The 7478-nt window shown below is 38.9% G+C and overlaps 1 pseudogene; it reads left to right on the forward strand.

Moving 5' to 3' along the window:
* On the forward strand, positions 1-1448 carry LOC138913667 (uncharacterized; annotated as a pseudogene).
* The last annotated feature ends 6030 nt before the right edge of the window (positions 1449-7478 follow it).

Raw genomic sequence — 7478 nt, forward strand, 5'->3', positions numbered from 1 at the left:
AACTGAAGTATTGAATTTATCTCGTCTTGTGATTTATTTAAAATAGCTGACAAAAAGGCTTGTTAGCTCAACATTTGGAGGCCCCGGCGAGATCTTTAAATTCGTTTGTGCAAAAGAAATAGTGCACAAAGAAGACTACAAAACAACTGTTACATTAGGCTGGTTCCGCTTTAAGCTGGTCCTAATAAAATACCGTCTGTTATATAATTGCATAAATATCGGCATATTTTATATACATATAGTGCGGTGGTTATTTTGTTTGATATCACAGTTCGTTAATACACAGTGCCTCGCCAACTGGTTACTGTACTTTCTTGCCGTTACAACAAAAACAAAGACTTCTGAAACTGTAAACTCCCGAGTTGTGCAGTGCTTTTCTGTTTGCTTTATATAATATACGCGCAGATGAGTTCGGCTGAAAATAAAGTGCGGCTTCTGAAGTGCAAGGCCGAATCGGTGTACAATAGCCTAAAGCGCCTGGTTATTTCGCTAGCTAAAGACGCGATTTGCCTGTTCGGTTCGGATCAGTCAACTGTCATGGTTGATCGAGGGCATAAGACTCGCCTGCCCGAAGTAAAACTGCCTACATTCTCCAGTGGATACACCGAATACTCAGCCTTCCTCTCCATGTTTACCTCGGTGATAGATAAGGACCCCTACTTGGCTGACATAGAAAAGCTTCAACACTTGCGGTCATGCTTAGCTGGAGCTGCGCTGGAGTCGGTTCGATCATTAGAAATATGGAGTGCCAATTATCGTGTGGCACTAGAAATCCTATATAAGCGCTTTAATAATAAACATCTTGTTTTCCAGGCACACATCAATGAAATTTTGGGCTCAAGAGGATCGAGTCTGCGTCTGCTGTGGCATTGCGGGCTCGCATATGCGAGCGCTTCAGGCCTTGGCAGATTTAAAACAAACCTCAGGCTGCATGGTTGTATACATGATTGTGCAAAAGTTGGATGCAGCAACCCAAGCTAACTGGGAGGAAAGTTTGTCAACGGATAGGATTCCAAGCGAGGAGGACTTGCTCTCGTACCTCGAAGGGCGATGCCAGAAACTGGAGAGCGCCTTGGCTTCTAACATGTCCCATGACCATGCTGCTCCAAGACGTGCCAGAAGGACGTTACTTGGTAGAGCTTGAAAATTATCGATATCAGTATCGATATTATCGATACTTCTGAAAATAAAAGAACCGCGAGTTCTTGGGAAGAGGAGGAACTTTGGTTTTTTTAGTACCAAAAACAAAGTCTTGGTTGCAGCTACCGACCTTCTGTCCGCTATTAAAAAATCTCAAGAAACCGCGAATTCATAGCCTTTGATAAGAATTGGTCGCTTTTCGAAGATCGTTTGAGCGATTTGGACTCAAGGATCCAAAAAAAAAACAACCGCGAATTCTTCAGAAGAGGAGGAATTTTTACTTCTTTATGGTATAGTATCAATTAAAGTAGGGGAAAATAACCATAGGTTGTGGCATAAAATCGGAAATGAAAGAACCGCGATTTCTTGGGGAAAGGAGGAACTCTCGTTCTTTTAATACCAACAACAAACAAAACAAAGACAAACAAAGAATATAGAAAGCAAGAACAAAGAGTACGGACGCGTTTCTTTTGAGCTCCGCGTTGTTTTGAATATTTTGACACACTTGCAAAGACAACAAAGTCTCAGACCTGTACAACTTGGCCAGGCTATCGTCTACCCGCTTTTACACATAGCCAGTACACCGCCCAGGCTGTTATTTCTGGAAAAACTTAGTTTTTGTCACCGGAATAATCAAAAACACTCAATTTCGGAGAAGCGTGAGAAGGGGAGGTAAACAAGCGCGAAATCGTTTTCTTCATTCCTTTCTGAGTGAGAAACGTGTGGAAACTACAAACAACATCAGTGGTGACACACGTCAGCTGATTGGGACACCCATCGATACTGCCATTCACACTTCTGAATCTTTGCACAGTGCATCTAAAACTGTGCATCTAAACTATCAACGTTAAGTTTTAAAAAATGTCAGCGTCGCAGCCCAAGTCAAAACGCTTGCGGGAAAACACAAGCACTGATCTTAGTCGCACTTCGGATGTCCCTATGGATAAAATGCTTGCTGTACTGAACCAACGACTCCAGGAGCAGGCAGAAGCTATGGTGTCCAATATGCGCGAAGCCGAAAAACGCATTGTAGACGGTGTTGCTGAACGCCTTGATGCTTTCATGGGTGATGTTAAACAGTTGGTTGGTAGAATTGACACCCTGGAGAAGGATGTGGAGGACCTGCGTTCACAACGAGATGAGCTGCAAAGTAACTTGGAGCGCATGGATCACGAAATGGCTCGGCTGCGTGAGCTGGTCGTAAACGTTGACAAGAAGCAGGCTGTGCAGGACGTGGCCAAAACTGCTCTTGACCTACGCATTCATGGAGTTCCTTATGCTGAAGGCGAGAATGTTAGAACGCTCTACAACACCCTCTGCTATGCCTTAGGCCTAACGCCACCACCTAGGATCACAGAGATCTTCCGAGCTCGTAAAACACAGCGCAGTAATGTGGATCCTGTAATAATCCTAAAAATGGAAAATCTACGGGACAAAATATTGCTACTCAGGACCCTGGGAATGCATCGCCGCGAAAGGAAGCAGCCTCTTCAGTTGAATCTGATGGGATTTGACTCTCAGGTGCCGTTCTATATTAATGAACAGCTATCCAAGGAGCAATATACAATATTTAAAAAAGCTATGCACCTTAAAAGGATGAAAAAGGTGACTGCAGTATTTACGAGACGCGGCCTGGTGCATGTTAAACATGCTGGAGATGAAACATTTCACTTCTTCGAAGGAATGCAGCAGTTTACGGATGCCTTTCCATCAACTGAACTGTCATTTCGTGAACAACAACAACAATAACAATTATATGTCTCTGGTAAATTGTATGTCTGTAATCTTGATGTCTTCACAAAGTATCATAACCATATATCTAGTTACTAAGTATTTTTATATTATAATAATAATTTGTATAACTATATTCTTCTTTAACTTATCAAATTGTAGGGTTTTTTACATTTTCCAAACTGATAATAGCACTTTATTGATTTATCTATTGACTACTGATGGAAGTCGAAATAAGTAGTTCCATTGCGCACAGCTTGGTTAGACTATTAAAAAGACAAGCCCAAGGCTTAACAATTATACATCTTAATGCACAAAGTCTGGTAAACAAAATGGATGAGTTCAGGTATATTTTTGCTAGTTCTGAGGTTGATATTATATGTGTGTCAGAATCCTGGTTAACAGCTGAAACTAGTGATATGTCTGTTTCTTGTGATGGCTATGTGTTGTATCGTTCTGATCGTGCTAGTCACGGGGGTGGTGTTATTATTTATGTTCAAAATAGGTTGAATGCCAAAATTATTTGTAAACATCCAACGGAAAGCCTCATAGAATATCTTTTTGTCGAAGTATCTAACAAACATAAGTCTTTAAAAGCTCTTATAGGATGCATCTACAGACCAAACCGTAGCACAGACTATAGCCACCTGTTAGATGTAATTTCGGACGTCTCTTTGTCTTATACAGATGTCATACTCACAGGAGACCTGAACAGCAACATGTTAAAAGAGGCTAATCTGCTAAATAGCTTTAAAGCACTCGGATTAGATATAGTAAACAGTAATATACCTACCCATTTTTCCAACAGCTGTGATACATTACTTGACGTATTCTTTCTTAATGACTTAAGTAAATCTGTGATATATGACCAGGTCTCTGTACCAGTTTTTTCCAAGCATGACCTTATTGTCCTGACATATAATCTGACCTTTGAATATAATGACATTAATATTGAGTATAGGGACTTCAAGAATATCAACTATCATGAACTTGAAACTGATTTTGTAGCGTGTGATTGGAATTCTATTTATTTACTTACAAATGTTGAGGACCAATTATGCGTTCTTAATACTAACATTAAACATCTCTATGATAAGCATGTTCCACTGAAACGTAAAATCACTCGACCTAAGCAACAGCCATGGTTTAACGCAGATATTAGAAAAGTCATTCAGCTACGGGACAAAGCATACTTAAGATGGAAGCGATATAAAACTTCGAGTACGCAAAATAATTTTAAAAAACTACGTGCAATGGTGTCATCCAGAATTTTAGCAGCTAAAAGAGAATACTACAGCATTAAATTCGCCAATTTTTCTTCCACAAAAAAAACTTGGGCTGAACTGCGCAACTTAGGCATGGGAAAGTCAAAGCAACACAGTACTGTTAATGGTGATCTTGACGAGTTAAATTCAAAGTTTGTGCAATCAGATGTACCTGAAGCTTCGTGCAATGAGTACCTGAACCTGCAACCATCCTGTGATAATAGCTTTAACTTTGTGTGTGTTAATAGCTGTGATGTATTAAAATGTATTCTTAATATTAAATCTAATGCTGAAGGTCTGGACAATATTAGTCCCAAATTTATTAGAATTTTACTACCTAGCGTTCTTAAGTACATAACTCACGTAATGAATGCTGCAATAATGACGTCAACATTTCCATGTACATGGAAAATGGCTAAAATCTTACCTATAGCTAAAAGTAACAATGATTACAGACCAATATCTATTTTACCCTTCTTTGCCAAAGTCTTTGAAAAACTAATTGCATCCCAGATGCAATTCTTTTTTGATGAAAATAATCTGCTAAGTAAGATACAATCGGGGTTCACTAAGAACAGAAGCTGTACCACGGCAGTAGCAGGTATAGTTGAGGATATCCGAACGCAACTTGACAAAGGATATGTAACCTTCTTAACGCTCTTAGACCATAGCAAAGCTTTCGACACTGTCAACCACCAGATTCTCTGTACCAAGCTCAGTAATATTTTCAACTTTAATACCACAGCAGTCGCACTACTTAAGTCGTATCTCTCTGGGAGGGCACAAGCAGTAGTGTCAGGTTCGGACATTTCCGCGTTTAAAACTATTGAGCGCGGTGTCCCTCAAGGATCTGTGCTCGGTCCTTTAATGTTTTGTGTGTATATTAATGACCTGCCTAATAATCTGTCAAACTGTAATGTTCATATGTACGCAGATGATGTACAAATATATGTAAGTCGACCTTTATGTGAGATGTGTCATTGTATATCTATATGTAATACTGAATTAAACAAAATACATAAATGGGCGCAAAGAAATGGTCTGGGACTAAATCCTAGTAAATCAAAATGTCTGATAATTTATAAAAAAGCACTTGAAACTAATAACTTGCCCCGTATAGTAATTAATAATATTCCCATTAAATATGTACAAAATGCTGTTAACTTGGGTGTAACTTTCAACAATACCTTGCAATGGAGTACACATATTACTAAAGCAACAGGAAAAATATATGGAATGTTAAGGCAGCTGTCAGTATCCCAACACTTTCTGCCAGTAAACCTTAAGATCCTAATAGCAAAAATGTACCTACTACCCTCATTATTTTATTGTGTTGAAATCTTTGGCCATTGCGATACTCGGGACTTTCAAAAATTAAAAGTAGGGTTCAACTCCATAGCCAGATACGTATTTAATAAAAGAAGAGCAGAACACATATCCACCCTGGCAGAGTCTATTTACGATATGAAGTTAGAGCAATGGATAGATTCTAGAACTCTAATTTTCGTTCATAAGATTATAATGACAAATGAACCAACCTACCTCGCTGACAAACTTGTGCATGCCCAATCAAATCGAACTAATAATTTAATACATCCAAGAACAAGATTACTGTGTTCTCAGAGACAGTTCTACATCAATGCTGTGCGCCTGTGGAACGAACTGCCTCATGTTCTCAAATCAATAAGAAGTGCTAATCAGTTTAAAATTAAATTAAAAGAATTTCTAAAAATAAATAACTCTAACAATTAAAGATAAGTTTAGTTAAGTTCTTTGTAAACAACTATGTAGTATTTTTAAGAAATATTGTCAGCTATAAATTTACTATAATTATCAACACGGAGTGACTAGCGTACTAATTCATAAGTTTCAAAAACTTGTAACGCTAGGATACAATAAACAAATAAATTAAATTAAATTTGTTCTTCTTTAGTACCAAAAAATGGTATGGAACAAAGGTTTGTTCTATTATTTTACATAAGTATTTCCTCATAATATATTTTAAAAAAAATTCTTAAGAAGCCGTGAATGTCTTTGACTAAGAATTGGTGTCTTTCTAGACATGTGACACAACTCAACTCAATGATCAAACATAAATAAACCACGAGTTCTTAAGAGGACGATCCTTTAGTCTGGAAGTGCATTTTAATAATGAAAACCGGAAATTAAAATTAAATAAATTACCCGCGATTTTTTCTAATAATAATATTAATAATAATGTAAGTGTATTATGCATGTATATAAAAATAATACGTGGTATTAACAGAATTATAAAATTATTTTTAATTTGTCTTTGCTTTCCTTGAAAACATCGATATTATCGATACGATAATGATAAAGTATCGAAAATATCGATACTATCATTTATCGATAATTTTCAAGCTCTATTACTTGGTGCCCAGGTCAGCCAGAGTAGCTGCGTCTTTTGTGATACTCCTGGTCATAGAATATACTCCTGTGGCCGATCTGTCTCCTAGTCTACGGCAAGAGGAAGTAAAAAGACTTTCCTTGTGTTTCAATTGCCTAAAGAAGGGGCACCACACTTGAACGTGCAACTCCGGCTATTGCCGCACATGCGGTGGAAAACACCACACGCTGCTTCATCTACGCCCTGATGATTCACCGTTTCAAGTTCCTGCTCATCAAATAAACGCTACATGTTTACCCGCACCCTCGCAGTCATCTGACTCGCTTGCGGGCCAAAAATTTCATTCTGATGTTGTGCTTTTGGCCACCGCTATAGTTCTTGTGAAGAACAGAGCCGGTTCCCTGGTACCTTGTCGAGTCCTACTGGATTCTGGATCTCAACTACACCTAATTACATCTCGCTTCGCCCAGGAGTTGCAGTTAAGGAAATATCGGTCAGCAGCAACGGTAACTGGCCTTGGTGATACAGCTGTTTCTTCGAAAGGATTTACAGTCAACATCTCCCTTCTGTCGCGTTCTTCTGAATACTCTGTTGCTCTAACGGCGCTTGTTATGCCAACGATTATGGACAGTCAGCCTAGTTACATCATTGATATCGCTGATTGGAATATGCCGTCTAACATACAGTTGGCGGACCCTGCATTAAACTGTCCCCAGCGCGTTGACCTGCTCCTTGGTGCTGGCCTATTTTATGACCTGTTATGCGTAGGCCAAATTAAGATGTTTCATGGGTTGCCTCTACTGTAGAAGACTCGCTTTGGCTGGATCGTGACTGGTGGTGGAGATAGGCTTCGCGGCAATACATCTCTTTTGGCATCTCAAGGCTTGGAAAATGGAGCTACACTACATAATGTCCGCTTGGAGGATTTGGTTACACGATATTGGGAAGTCGAAAATCTCGACTGTGGAATCATA

This window comes from Drosophila takahashii, chromosome 3R, assembly GCF_030179915.1.
Source record: "Drosophila takahashii strain IR98-3 E-12201 chromosome 3R, DtakHiC1v2, whole genome shotgun sequence".
NCBI classification, from domain to species: Eukaryota; Metazoa; Arthropoda; class Insecta; order Diptera; family Drosophilidae; genus Drosophila; species Drosophila takahashii.